Below are 16,145 nucleotides of genomic sequence, written 5' to 3' on the forward strand. Positions count from 1 at the left end.
GCAATCATCTTGATCCAGATGAGTTCTAAAGTTCAGGGTTCTGGGACCAAGTAATTGTATCTAAAAATCCTTTGATCTTTCAAGCAGAGGGTTTCTGTGATAGGCCAGATGCAGTTCTGCCTTCTCTGTGGTCGAAGTGACAAAAACTCCTTGCCACGATCTGCAGTTGATTTAGCATAATCTTGTGAGAAGTAAAGAGAGTTCCCTGACCAGGTAATTCGATTCATGGCTCTGGCAGCAGATAGAATTTTAAGTAGATCAGTATATTCAAGAAAATATATGATAACACCTCTTGGTCTTTTGGTGGAGGAAGCAGACAGCGCACTAGGTATAGGGCCCAAACAATGTGCTCTCTGTATCTTGAGACTAGTACTTTCCGGTAGTTCAAGAATCTTTGGCAAAAAGGATTTGAAAAAAGCAATGGAATCGGAACCTTCTGATCCTTGCGGAAGACCATAAATGCGGAGATTGTTCCTCCTATTTCTATTTTCCAAATTTTCGATTTGCCTGGGAGAGCTGAAACTTGTGTGCACAGCGGGTCTACCTTGGATGCAGAAGACTTGAGGGAAGCAACATTTTGTTCCAATAAGGTAACGCGATCATCAACATTTGACCATTTCTCAGAAAGCATTTGAATGGTAGATTTAGTTTCCTCAATAAAAGGGTGCAAGGCCCTGATTTCGTCTAACAAAATGTCCATTGTGACCGGAGTAGGCTGTTTGGGAGGAGAGGGGGTTCCTTCTTTAGCCTTTTGATGGAGCCTTTGTTAGCACAAGACGTCGATGAAGTCGAAGATGTTGATGAACCTTTAGGTGGTGTGTCAGGTAAGTCCTCCATTGATAGACACTGATATCGGGAACTAGTATGAATCAAAAATTTACATGAGGAGGAGGAAGGTTTATCTATATCTTTAGATAGCCTCCCCATAAAGGAGATGAGTGGTTCAAAAAAAAAATTTCAGGAACAATGAAAACACAATTCACTGTAACTTAAATAGCATTACCATCGCCTAAGAAGACATTTATGTGAATATACAATACCTGAAAAAACTTAGTGGGATCCTATAACAATATTATCACATATTATCATGTCAAGAGAAGTCAGAGGCCAAAACTATGGCGTAAATGCATCAGAAGCAAAGTCAATAAATTCCAAGGGATAGTATACACAAATATCAGCAAAAAACATGTCATAGATATGCAGTGGACTTATTGAAGTAGTACATGCAAATACAATATATATAGAGAAGCAAAACTGAAGAAACCAAATATGTGTCAATTAGAAAAAACAACTCCATAAAATAAGGGCATCAGCGCAACACAACAATGCAATGAAAGACTAAGATTAAATGAGGAAATATTCAGTCAATGTACAAACATTCAGATAATGAATTTGGATGGCATGTTCCCTGAAGCCAAAGAAAGTCACGTTGTGGAGTGTTATAGAGCATAAACTGCTTGAGCAGGAAGAGAAAACGCTGAAAGGAGGTAGCAGTATTGAGTTGGAGTATAAGAGGCTGTGGTGGTAATTCACTGCGTCAGAGAAATGGCAAAGGATAAGAGGTTAAATGCGACCACCAAACACCTTCAATCAGAAAAGCAGCGCTCAAAATAAGTGAGGAGAAGGACACACCAGCGCTGTTTGCTTTGCACTGAATTGCCGCATTGGAGCGGGAACTCCGTCAGCAGCAATTGGTAAAATGGCGGCAGTCCATAGTCGAGGTTCAGCACAGGAGATATCCCTGAAGGAGAGGCAGCATCAAAGAGCATGGCCTTGCTGCGCTGCCCTATGACAAAATGACAAAAATTAGGCTGCATGTTCCTGTAGCCTCTCAAAATCCTGGTTCTTACAGTAACTTAATTTCAGAAGTCAATTTAGTCATACTAGTAATAAAAGTACCAATAGCTCCATTAAGACCAGGTATGTGTGTACAACACCTTTCAGCCATAATTACTCTGGAGCATCCTCCTTTCTTCACCAAAGCAATATTTAAAGCAAAATCATTTTGAAGAGTAAACAATCTAATTGCTAACATTTCCTCATTCACCAGCTTCGAAGTTCCTGCAGTATCTAAAGCACGCCTATCAACTGGGTGGGCAATGGTCTAATCCATATTTATTGTTCATCGCAGCTCCGACAGAAGGAACAACTGTTCCTAAAATATCTAGTATTTTCTGTCCAAAATTCCATTTCACTCTCTGTCAGCCACATTCATCTTCTAGTCATCTACATGATAAACACGGATCCTGTCAATTTCTAGGTAGATTAAAATAAGCAGTCCTTCCACAGACATAATAAATCCCTTCTCATAATAGTTTTTCCAGTTAAAACATTTCAACTAACTTCATCAGATGTATCTCAGACACTTTCTCCTACAATTCTACCTAAATCCTCCTTTCTATACACAATTCACCTCTCCTTATCTGCTGTAGTCTCAATATAGGATGAAAACTTGATAATCTAATTTCCGCCTCTTCATTAATTTCTTCCAAGGCAATCTTCTGCTCCACTAAAATCACTCTTATTCCTCTCATTATATTCCCCACTAAAACACTCTTGATCACTCAAAGGACACAAACACTCCTTTACCATGTTAGTATCATACCTGTTTTGTGCAATCACTCTCAAATAGTCACCATATTTAATTTCCATATGATCTTCTCTGATACACAAATTCTCGAAAAATATGTTCATCATCAGTATACTTTATTCAGCTAATATAGCCATAAAAGGTGCCACAGTAAAAACGTGCAGTTAAAAATACAAGTAATACAAATAGTGCAACCATAAGAACAACACAAAGCGCAATAAAAGCCTTGTAAAACCTACAATCGGGGCAGTGCCACTCAATAACAAATAGCTCATAATTAATGACTAGTTATGGAAAAAATGACATGTAAGTAAAGTGTACATTTTTGTATACATACAGGACCTCCAGAACATCATCAAAGAGTGGGGAGAACCTTGCTTTTCCCCGAAAGATATGTTAAAATCAGTCAAATAAATAGAATGAAACTTTTCATGGTTAATTATAGCAACTCAAACATTGCAAGACAATGCATAGGAAATTGAAACCTGACTATAGGTGGAGGCTTCCCCTGCTGATTTTGGACAGTAAGTACACATGTAGCAAACACCCACTCACATAATTTCTATATACTTCCTAACATTCTAGTATGCACATTATCCTTAAAACTAATTAAGTTGTTTTCATGTATAGCTAAATGTTTATGGTCATCATGATTCAGAAAAACATACATGCTTATTAATGCACTTTAAAACATATTCCACAGGGTCACTAAGCACAACAAGAGTCCAACTAATACCATTAGTGTTGCAATCAACATTGTTATCCCTACAGTTCGACAGCATTTGTTGTTACCCTTTTCCATTGAAGAAAAATTCAAAAAGAAAAAATTAAAGATAACCAAAAAAACTCTTCTTCCTTTATTTCAAGGTATTGTTCAAATGTAAGGATGAAGAAATAAACATGTCTTTAACGTTCAGTCTTTTTCCCATCTTTTCTTTCAAAGTCCAGCCTCAGCTTCAGTCTCTAGGAATCTATTCAATTTAACAAAATTATCAATAACGCAATAATTTGCTAATTCTTTCCCCTACTCAGTCGCCATCAAGGTGGTTCTTCTGTTTCAACTTAAGACTCTGGTTTACTCTCATACCTTTGCTGGCACCCTTTCATCAATATACAATCCTTTTGGATTTCATCTTCTTCTTATCCTGGTACTAGATATACCCACTCTGGTGAGACATACTTTTAATTCGGAACTCTCTTTCACTTGATCTTTTTGTGGCTGGTGACTCACTTCCACTAGTCTCTAAATCGAACTGTCTTACTTGCCCTTTCTCTGGTTTGCAATGTTCTTTTTTGTACGTTGTTGTCTTGGGGTATCTACAGCTTGGTCTCTTTTAGTTATTGTTTTGTCTTTTTTGGCTTCTTCCAGACTCTCATTTAGGATCAATTCAGAACTTGGACTGGAACCCAACTTCACATTTCAATCAATCTTTTATCCAGTTCCTCAGTGGACAGAAAACTTTCATTTCCAAGAGGGGTATTTTTGAATTTAATTCTCAAATGTAACTTGTCATTGCTTTGATCAGAGACTACTTTTTCTTCCTGCCACTCATACTTTTACCTTTTTCTTTGCAACGGCTCTTCACTCTGATCAAAACAAAAAAGACAGGTGAATGAGTATAAACTGCGCTAGGAAGAAATACAAGTGTAATTCAATATCTGTTTAAGCTCCAAGGATAAGGTCCTGGTCACCCACCATGGACCAAACAATGTGATAAGAAAACCAACAACAATTGTAATAGGAAAAACAAATGGCATATCCTGAGCTAGAAAAATCAGTATTGTAGTCCATTAATTGAATCCAATGAATCAAGTTGCTTTCATATCATCTTCATTTATTTTTCAGATCGTTAATCAATCCAGTCTTCATCAAGCAAACCAAACATTAGCCGTTGCCAACACGTGTTTTGTCTTGGTATGGTAACCAAAAGACTTCTTCAGGGCTATGGCTAGAGTCGGAAAAAATCAATGAAGCAGGGTGTGCCTAAAAAGATTCACGACATCCACCAATATCATTAATAATACGTTTTTCCACGTTCCAGACAATAGTTCAATGTCCTCCAGTATATAGAAAGCAGCCGATCTACCCAGTCAAGCGTTTACTTGTTATGTAACAAGTTGTTTCAGACATTAAAATAGCCCATATTATCGGGTGCAAACGAGCAGCATCCTCCGAGTGCAGAGAAAGACCGCTTGTAGTCAGGTGTGTTCACCGAAATCAAAAGGAGCAGGTTGAGAACCAGAGATGACGGGCACTGTATAGGCAATGCGTGGGAGGCTGAAATGCGTGGCGTTGCAGGTGAAAATGGCAGGATAAAAGGCTGAGCACAGGAGGTATGACAAGAGGGAAGCCTCTGAAAGATGAAAGGACGGGCATTGTGTGGGAGTATATTTTCATGAATTGTGCCGAGACCTGTTTTCGGCTGGGGGTTATGAATTTCAGGGGCAGATCTATGTACAGAGAGCACAAAGGAGACAGAGAAAGACCTTCCTCATTCCCCTGAAAAAAAACCTCAGCAAACCTCCAATAGGCTTCAGTTTATACAGCAAGGACAGGATCAGGATCTGCCAAACAACTGCATTTTTGTTTATTTTTTCTATGGCGATGCTTGATGCTGGACTCTGTGGACCGAGCAATACGTGAACGAGGCGTATGTGCAAAGGGATGACAATAGCTATAACTGTGTGTTGACTATGGAAGCGCACCTGCCACAGGGCACTGATCCCGAACCTTTATGCCTACCACTTTCAAATGTCACCAGCCGCAACTGGATAAAAGGATTTTCGCCACCGACAAACGGGTTACAGAGCAGACATTGACCAGTTCAGGGTTCATTATTGCCACTGTGGATTGCCCTTGGCTCTCTTACTGCATATTGCTGTTTCAACCAGTGCTTACTTTGAGCTGGTAGTTGCAGGTGGGGCCCCCAGCATTTATTTTTGGGAACTAGCACTTATTTGTCCTAATCATACTTCGACCCAGAACAAAAGAGAGAAAAACACAAAAGGGGAAAGGAAGACGAAGAGTAGGATGGAACAGTGGCAAAGGGAGGAATCAAAGAAGACAAAGAACGTGTAGAGGGGAAGGGAATGTCTGGTGGTGTGTTAAAAATGCATGAACGGCACTCAAACCTACCCAGCCTTGGTATTTAGCACCACGACCTTCTGCATCACTGGCAGCGGTGGCTTCTGAGCAAACCTTTTAGTCCTGGCACGTAACATTTTACAAATTAAGCACTGATGTCTTTCCTCAACACCCTGGAAAGGTATGAGGGTCCACCCCAGTCTGCAGCCAGCGTGCTCTGGGTAGAGGCTCTTACCGCCAGTCCATCAGCTGGGGATGTATCTGAGCGTGGGTGGCTAGGGAGAGTTAAGCCCACAGCCAAACCCTCTTCCCTCATTGGCCCTGCTCGAACGCCATTGTCCTCCACTATGGGTTACACCGAACCTGGGGGAAACACAGGTCCTCGTTAGCTGCTCCTGACAGCCATCTGGTCGGCCAGCCACCAGCTGGTCATCTGGTCACCGATCTTGGCGACCAGGTGGTTCTGCCCTACTTGGTGACTGGAGTGTCCTAGCAGCAGCTGATGACAAGGCGAGTACTCAGGAGGCTCCTTCCTTGAGCCGAGACTGGCATCTTGCCTTTCCTCTCACTGACCTGGCGGCAGACGGACCCCAGGGGGTCATAGGCACCCACAGACAGAGACAAATGCTTGACTCAGAGGATGTCGTTCAATAGATCACAGCAATGTAGCTGGTCTGCTACTTACAAAACCCTGACCCAGAATCAGGTCATCTACACATGATTTAGCACCAAACACCCCACAAATACGTGGTGCACTAAGGGTGATGCAGGCGGCCACCCCTTCCAGGCTCACTATAGTTGCTGAGTGAGCAGCTCTATGCACAGGCATAGAGGCTGGAATTCCTAAGCCAACTAAGGCTACACTGCACTGCAGTACCATTACAGTGTAGGGGGGTGTTGAGTTAGAGGCTTTCAGTCATATATACAAAGATGGTAGCTTCGCCCCATTGGCTTCTAAGCCAAACATATGCACCAAATGTCTGAACTTGTGGATCTTCTCTTACTCTGCAGAATTACTTTTACAACAACGCATCATCAGTAGGATAAAATTAATATGTCTCACAACAGTCTAAACCCAGCTCAAATTCCCTATTAATTGGTAAACAATCCAACGCTTGGTAAATTTTGCTACACAATGATAGGAAGAGTCGACACTGAAGGATCAAGAAGTGATGTAGCTATGAACGCTTGGGTCCCACAAGCCAGTTATCCTTATGTGAATCCCAAAAAGTCAGAAGGATCATGAGGCCCCACTTTAGCGGTCTGCATCCATACTAAAAATGGAGATCAAGCAAGATTTTGCCCTTCTGCTCCATGGGATGTTTTTGACCTCCTCGGAGCTTCCCTTAGGACACCTGCATTATTGTTTGATAGGTGCACTGCCCCAGTCAAACTCCCCGCCCGCCACTGTCCCTGGAGTTTGTCATGCCTGGCAGATGCCATACACTTGGAGACAGAAGTGAGAGCCCCATTGAGCTCAATTCCCGCTCACCGGATAAGTGAAAAAACAATAGGAGTAGTAGTATTTCACAAGTGGCTAAAGATCCTTCCACTTAATCTGTACCACTTGTGTCTCTTCACAGTGCCAGACTAGAGTCAGGGTCAACAGGAATTAATTATTTCCCTGCTGATTTTGCAAAGCGTGCTCCCTTGTCTGTGGGTTTGCTAGATAGTTGGTAGGGACAGTGGGAGTCTTGTTCATCCATTCATGTGCGCCACTGATTAGATGACGAGGCATTTGGCTACAAGAGTCATAGTTACACCCGCCATTTAAGGGTGCCTCATTTAATTTCTTCACATTGACATAAAACACCCGCATCAGTCCTTAGCGATGCTTTGTTTCAATTAAACAGTTGGATTATCCTGGTCCGCACCAGTTCTAAGTCAGCTGCTAGGCATTGGGCAAGGCAAAAAGCTAGCCCTACATCCCAGAGAGGGGCACAGGGAGAGGCAACCACTGCAGCCGAGGCGATCAACAGGAAAGGGCAGGCTTGTGTCCAGAGTTAGCGCCACCCCAGAGGGTAACAGCTCATCCAGCCACATCACACGTTCAGCCCCGCTTCACTCCCCAATCCAACAGACCCTGCCCATAGAGCCAATCCTTAGCCCAAACTTATGGATGTCACTTCTGGACTTCCCTTACCACAATTGTTACAACATGCCATAGGGTGTTGATCTTGGGGACATGCTGCTGATATGGGTACAGCCCAGCATGAGATTGACTCCTTCTCCTTTGAATTTTTAAGGACATGCAAACCTCACCATATACTGCCAGACCCATGATGTTTTCCAAGGATCGGACCCCTCTTTTGGGATGAGCCTATTCCAGGGCAACCTGCTATTCACAAAGAAAGGAGATATATACCCTGCTGCTCCCACCAGCTTCTCAAGGATTATTTGCATTACGGCACTGGACCCCTAGAAGCAATTCGTCTCCACCACTCCGGGTGTGAGGATTTTAACTAGACTGCCTTTTGATCGTCTGAGTGCAATGGAGGTTCTCGCAAATATCTGCTGACCAGTGCTAGCCTATCTCTTACGACTGACTGACCCATGTTCAACCGCTGTTTACATGGAACCCTTCTCCACTTTGGGCACCTGAGGTGGCTCCATGAAAGCTCTTGCCCCAGGTTTCCATAAGCAACAAAGCAGCCCTACTACTCGTCGCAGCTTAACCTCCATGGCTCTTTGCACTGATGGTGTGCGGGTATGGCCGACCCTCCAGTGCCATCAATTTTCAGGGATAGTTAATTCAGCAGGTGAGTTGTTGTATACTCCTTGGTAGATTCCAGCTTCCATGGCTATGTCCTACTGCCTATATCAACCAACACCGTTCCTGGGGTCAGATGAGCGTTGGCATTGGGCACAGTACTCAGAGGTTCATTTCATCCTTCAGAGCTGGTGCTGCTTACCAAAAATGGCCCACTAGATACTCACAATTGATGTCCTGCTCCACACCAGTGAGATGTTCTTCTTGCCCATTTAAAGTTTGAGAATAGATTTTGGTTGTTTTAGCCCCAAGACCTCTGACCATTTGCATTACCAGATACAACTGGAATTTCTGAGCTCCAGCTATCCTGAGAGAAATTTCAGAGGTAACCAGCTAGTAGGTGGTTTGATTAGTCTTTCACCCCTATACCCAGGTCAGATGACTGATTTGCACACCAGGACCGCTATGGACCTCCACCAGAATTTCCTCTGGCTTCACCCTACCCAGGCATAGTTCACCATTTTCGGGTCCTAGCTCACACGCTCCATCTCCCGGACAGAGAAGGAGTAATGGGCCAGTGGTGCTTCCACCAAGAGGACGTGGCAGGATCCTACCTCAGCTGGAGCGATCTGACCCTCACCTTCATTGTGCCACAGGGTTTTGATCATCCCACTGACTCGCGCACTTGTTAGAATCCTCGCTCTGTGTTTCAAGGCGGGTCAGGTGGGTAACGACATCGCCACAGTCCCCTGGTACCCGGCATGAGCTTCCTCACCTGGTGGCGCAACGCAATTAGGGAACACTGTGTACAGTCCTGCCCAGTCAACCATCCCACTGGATGCATGGGCCTCAATCCTTCTTCCCCACCTCTGCATACCCCATGAGGGGCAGGGCAATTGCCAGTTGAGGGCACGGAGGCGATCAATCTCCGTCAGCCCAATGGACATGGTGGAGCTGCTGCCAGGGTTCAATAACGCTCTTTACTAGAGCAGAGAGGCATCTGCCACCCTGAAGCCTTCATAGCCTGCCCGGAACCTTTTACAGGACACCAACACAGAGGAAAAGCATCCTGCTGGGGCTGGATGCACCCAGGTGACAGTCCCACTAACACTAATTTGCCCTCCCCGGTGACAAACCTTCCCACAGTGTTGAATCCTCTGGGCAGACTGAATGGACCCACCCATTTACCTCTTGAAAGTTCATGCCCTCATGAACTCTTTCTTTAAATTTCTTTTCAACTTTCCCTTACAGTAGTTTTGGGCTATTGGTCTTGCTCCCATATTTATACTTAGTTGGTGTTTACCATCCACTTTCAGCCGTACTCCAGAGCAACCTGAATGCTAGAGACTGGATTCCAGCATGCCGGGAGTCACTATCCATGGGGTGATCCTGGATGGAAAGGACTTGGGCCCCTCTGAGCTACACCACGCTTCCAGTATGCCACATTTTCCACACCCACTGCTGCTGGTATTGATATTGGTAATGCTAAATTTTAGGAAGATGAGTATAAGACAAGGGACTTGGAGAGGTCTTTATTGGGGATAATGCCCGATATGTGTTAGACTCTAGGTCAGTTTTTTTATCAGAAGCATACTACTAGTGTTAAGCCTGCTTCCAAGTACTTCCAACCTTTGTAAAAAAATACAGGAGCAAGGAAATCAGATATACATATTGTTCCAAGAGCACATCATTTTTCACCTAGATAGGCTGTGAATTTAAACTATTTGTGTTAGTTCCACAGTCTCTAGCTTGCTCATTACACCACAATGGGGTTGGGGGAGGTTCCGATGGCCAAGCCCGTTAAATACCCACCTGAGATCATCTCTACATTTTTAATACAGCACTTACTCCAATCATATTTTAGTAAAGTGGTAAAGCCAGCATTAGATGTTAAATCTCCTCCTGCTGTGGCTAAACCTATCCAGTGAATCAAATATAGTGGAAAGATCGGGTGGTGCTGTCTACTTCGTTTAGTGAATTTTACACCTTGATTGGCATCTATCAAAGTTCATGTTATAGCACTTACCACATTGATTGAGTGTGTTTATGAGTGTAAGCACTCCCAATGTTTGCAGACAAGAGAATAGAGGTAAAAAGAGATTCAAGGTATTTTCTTTGTGAGTGTGGGACCAGTTGATTGTTACTGAGCAGCATCCATGGTGGATATTGTTGTTTCCCAGTTGTGTCCCAATACTAAATCATTCAGATTTTATAATAAGAGTACTCTCTTTCTACCCATGACTCTACAAGGGTAATGATAGTGAGCAGTGAGGGTAACCCCAACAGGTGGAATTGAGACTGAAACACAAATACAGTATAACACAGTAATCACACTCTATAGGCTCACTCGGTCTGGTTCACACTACCACTGGAGGCCTAATTCAGAGGAATTCAGTTTGGAATGGAACACCAAAAATGCAGTCTTTAACTCATAGTATCCCCAACCACATGTTTTCCTGCAATCCCCTCCTGCCCGTACCAGTGCAGAACTCCGTCACAGCTTCAGATGTACACTTTTCCCCCTGATAAAACGTTTTTAAGTTCTTATGATGTAGAGTCTACTGGCAGGACCTGATGCAAAGATGGCCCAACACCCCTCACCCTTTCTCTTTTGGAGATCACCAGTGTACTGCATTTGGGTTTCTGCTTTCTGGGGCAGGAAGACAGGAGGAGAACCCTCTAATCTCATCGGTAAATGGCACAAAGACGGTGTGCTGCCTGGAGTGGGGGCTGCATTCCAGTGGAAAGATAGGCAGCCCTGCACCCCATTCTGTTCTCGCTATTTTTCCCTAAAAGTCTTCTGGGCTTTCGGGCCTACCTTGGAACCGGCAGATAGTGGGGAAATGCCACATTGTATCCTCCCAGTGGAGATACAACTCCACAGGACTACTGTGGAAAACAGTGAGAAAAGGAATGGGTTGAGGTGGTGTGACATCTTCATATCAGACAGTACCATTGGGCACCAGACAGTATTTCTGCTCTCAGTGGAAGCAGAGGAAGGTTACCTCTTTGTAACCTGCTTCTAGGTCAACCCTATGCCCAAAGGAATCTCACTTAACTCTCCTTTACCATTAGGAATGTCTGCAGAATTCTGCCTCTATGTCTGCTAGCACCCAGATAACCCTATCCTTAGCATTTTGGAAGCCTAGAGGCCCAGGGGAATCCAAGGTGGTGTGGCTTGTGTTGGTTCCACATGTCTTTCTACCAAGAATATCCTGCAGAAACTTATGCCTAGAACACCCAATTTCCTCTGTGTTTCTATAGTGGATGGCTGAAGCGTTTCGTCTGAAGTTCAGACTGAACCTGTGGAACCCTACCAATCCTGGACTTTACTGAAATCTAAAGACACATGTGAGTTTAGGGCAGTGTGACCTGTGTGTATTCCAGCACATCTTCTTATCCACAATATCATGCAAACATAAAAGTATGAGTCCAAAAATATTTTTCATATGTCTCCAAGACAGAAAGCTTGGGTACTTCCAACCAATGTCCAAATTCTTACCCACCAACATTCTGACAGTTCTCCCAGTTAAAACACTACCCCCCTCATCTGTGTAATGACCTAGTGAATGTCATAGGAATTGATCAAAATTGTAACAATTTGAAGACCACATGGGCACAACATTAATTTTGCAAGTTTTTACTGTTTCCCGTCAGTGATGTTATGCCCACCCACACATTTGGGGTACCATTATCATTGGGAGAAGTAAAGGAATGCTGGGCGGTGGGACCTTTGTCAATCTCTGCTTAATCTGAGAATTCACAGAATTTACAGAAAACCCACATTTTGTGTAAGGAAAGGTGGTTAATTCCACACAAGTCATACCATCCTGGACTCCTCCAGGTGTGTAGTTTTCAGAAATGTTTGGGAGCAATAGGTTTCCTTGTCAGCTAACAGATTATGAGCCCAAATACTGCTGCTACCCACAAAATCAAAGGATTTAAATTTAAAGACAAAATTGTGATTTTTCTTATTACATTCTGGGACCTCTCCTTTGATGCATGGTATAACCATCCACACAAGTGAGGTACCGTTTTAATTGGGATAAGTGTGGGAACATTGGGTGGTAGACTTTTGATGATTTCTGAACTTTCCCTCACAGATAGAAGAGGATTGTATGTAAGTTTGACATTTTTTTGAAATTTCAAGAGTATTCTGGGTAAGAAAAGGCAGTGGGATCCATGCAGATGACCCCTTACTGGAGTTTCCTGTTGCCTATGTTTCAGAAATTTCTGTGGTTAGTAGGTTTCTCTAGGTGCTACCCGACCCTTGGCCCAAATACCAAAGTTACCCACTTCCGAAAAGACTCAAATTCCATGGAAAAAACTTTGTTTCCTTGTTGAATTTTGGGGCCTTTCCTGTTGCAAGTAATAGGCCCACCGTCACACGTAGAGTACCGTTGTGTGAGTAGGCTAGATGGTAGGGCTTTTGTCAGTTTGTTCCCTCTCAGAACTGTGGGGAAATCAGGGTTTTGCCAAAGCTTGATGTTTCTGGGTAGGAAAAAGTAGTGGAATCTATATAAGTTGTACCACCATGGTCCCCCCTCAGTGCCTTATTTTAAGAAATATCTGGGGTTGATATGTTTCCCAGGGTGCCGTCTGCCCCAGGCCCAAATATCACAGACACCCACATTCATGGATAGATTGAAATTCCAAGGAGAAATCTTTATGTCTCCAAGTTGCATGATATGGACTTTTCCTGTTGCAGATGAAGGGCTCAGCAACACACATTGGTTACCTTTTTTTTTGTTAAAGATATTTTTATTGAAAGTACAAGAAGGAAGAGGTAAAGAAGTAAGAGAAAGATAGAAACACAATAAGTGCGACAAGAGCCCTCGCAGGAGCTCACTCTGCTCGGCCGAGGAGCGGTAATATTGCTGAAGATTGTACAACGCCGCCACCCTAGCCAGGATGATTCTCAAAGTTCACCAGCCAACAACGCTGTCCCCGACGGGAAGTCCTTAGAAAGGCTTTGGTTCACAGTGGCATCAGTCAAAAGCCATCCAGGCCAGGGGCTCATTCGACCAGTTTAATTTGCGTCTCCTCGTTTCTCGGTCATAGGAAGGACAATGCGGCGAGGTAAAACAAAAAGACCCACCCCCCTAGAGATAGACAAAACAAAGCTCCCTCCCCCCAAACTCCTTCAACCCTCCAACCCCCCTCCCCCCAGTGGTGGCAGTCTAGTAACAGGTACACATCCAAACATTCTCTCACACTTTAAACAAATGGAGTGCACGTAAAGTGGGCGGGCAAACCGCCACGGTAAGCCTCGAGAAAGGAAGCTGACTAGTGGGCCCCACCTAAAGATGAAGTTTTTGAAATCCCCTCTGAAAACATCCGCCATACGCTCCATACTCAGCAGCTTCCACAACCTAGCATACCAGAGGGAAAGTGCAGGGGCCTCCTTCTTTTTCCAAGCCGTAGCCAAGGTCAACGTGGCCGCACCCATGCAGAGCCAAAGGATTTGTTTATCCGCTCTAGTCTGATGCTCCAGGAGCGGATCACGGAGACCCAAGAGAACGAAGCCTATCGAGTCAGGAATCGGGTAGCCCAGCACTTCCTTGATCTGGGACAGTATCTCCTCCCAGTAGGGGCGAATGATAGGGCAGTCCCATCAAATATGGCGAAAATCCCCCAAGAGACCACATCCTCGCCAACATCTATCCGACGCAGAGGGAAAAATCTTCTTCAACCGGGCTGGGTAAAGATACCAGTCCAGCATTGTTTTCATATGGGCCTCCCTGAGGACAATGGAATGGTTAAACCTGTGTAAGTCACGCCAGAGGTGAGTCCACTCCTCGTCAGAGATATCTCGACCCAGGTGCTTTTCCCATAAACTCATGTATCTAGGGCGAGGCAAGATAGCCGTGGTAAGTAGAAGGCCATAGAGGAATGAGATCACCCCCCTCATGGACGTTGCGCGGGTGATAAAGGATTTGAAGTCTGTGGGAGGCCTTGTCGCTGCATCTCGCACCTCCGGTGATAATGCCCAGTGTAGCATTTGGGCGTGCCGGTAACGCTCGGACGGTAACACCGCATAGTCACGCATGCAATTATGGAAGGTGAGCGGCTCATAACCATGAAACAAGTGTGTGAGTGCGTAGCAACCCCCCGTTCTCCAGCCGTCAAAAGGGCCCTCCACCAGAGCCGGTGGAAAGGCCGGGTTAAAATGGATAGGGGTGAAGGGGGACGGGAAGGAGGTGCACCTCTCATCGCCAGAAACCGAGTCCCAGACCCTCAGGGTGGTACTCGTAGGGGTGCTAATATAGGCGTTACGAGGGCGATCCCCCTTCGCCTTCCAGACCAGGTCCCATATCGATCTCCCGGCCACACTCCTGTCCATATGCAACCAGTGCTTCTCCCATTCCATCTGGATCCACTCGACCAGCACTCGGAGTTGCGCCGCCTTATAATAGAGGTGCATATCTGGGAGGCCGACCCCACCCTTCTTCAAAGGCCGTCGCAGTGTGAGAAAGGAAAGTCTAGCGCGGCCCCCTTGTCAAATATAGTGTAGGATCATGGTCTTAACACGCCTGAAAAAACCCCCCTCCAAAGCAATCAGGAGTGCTTGAAACAGGTACAGGAGCTTGGGGAGCAACGTCATTTTGACAGCATGGACGCGGCCCAGCCAAGAAATGAACATGGGTTTCCACCGATTAAGCTCGGTCTGTATCTGGGCCAGCAGAGGTGGGAAGTTGGCCACATACAAGGTGGTAACAGATGAGGTCAGCCGGACCCCAAGGTACTGTATAGAGGAGCTGGCCCACGACAGGGGCGTGAGCGGCCAGATGCGATCCACCTCAGCAGAGCGTGAGATTAAGGATGTATGACTTGCCGGGGTTGACCCGAAAGCCCGCCACTGCTTTAAACTGTGAGAGTACCTCCTGCACCCGTGGAAGGGAGCTTCCCGGGTCCGCTAGTGACAACAGAACGTCATCAGCAAAAAGGGAAATTTTATGTTGCTCTCCCGAAAAGGGGAGACCAACTATGTCCGGGTCCTTCCGCACCCTAAGGGCCAGTGGTTCAATGCTGAGCGGAAAGAGTAGTGGAGATAGGGGACAGCCCTGCCGCGTACCCCGGGAGTGTGCAAAGAAGGGTGAAAACATGGCCGTTGACCATAACCCTCGATCGAGGACTGTGGTAGTTGGCCCGGAGCATATCTATGAATTTGGGGGAAAAACCAAAGGCCTCCAGCGTACCAAAGAGAAAGTTCCAGTCCACCCGATCGAACGCCTTTTCAGCGTCAAGGCCCACCAGGACCGTCGGGATCTTAAAGCGATTAGCCTTCTCGATCAGATGAATCAGCCTTCTGGTGTTGTCGTGGGTCTGGCAACCTTTTATGAATCCCGATTGGTCAGGGTGGATAAGAGCAGGCATAAGGTCCTGGAGCCGTGCAGCCAAGATAGAGGAGTATAATTTAGCATCTACATTCAGTAGAGCTATGGGCCGGTATGACTCACACTTCGAGGGGTCCTTCCCGACTTTGGGGATAATCGAAATCATCGCTTCTGCCATAGTGCCCGTAGTCTGGCCCGCCTCCCTCATGCCATTAAAAAGTTTCACCAGAAAGTCCCCCAGTTCAGAAGCAAAGGTCTGATAGAAGGGTGCCGTAAAGCCGTCTGGGCCAGGCGCCTTAAGCGGTTTAAGGGACTTGATTGCGGTCAACACCTCCTCCCTAGTAAAGGGGGCTTCCAGGAGGTCGTTCCATTCCTTGGAAACCTGCAGGAGTGGATGAGCCCCCAGGTATGCCCGCTGATCTT

At 45.3% G+C, this 16,145-nt stretch overlaps 1 pseudogene; it reads right to left on the reverse strand.

The window, feature by feature from the left end:
- Positions 1-6,295: 6,295 nt before the first annotated feature.
- On the reverse strand, positions 6,296-10,023 carry LOC147711309 (28S ribosomal RNA; annotated as a pseudogene).
- Between the last annotated feature and the right edge of the window lie 6,122 nt (positions 10,024-16,145).

Source organism: Lissotriton vulgaris, chromosome 5, assembly GCF_964263255.1.
Source record: "Lissotriton vulgaris chromosome 5, aLisVul1.2, whole genome shotgun sequence".
NCBI lineage: Eukaryota > Metazoa > Chordata > Amphibia > Caudata > Salamandridae > Lissotriton > Lissotriton vulgaris.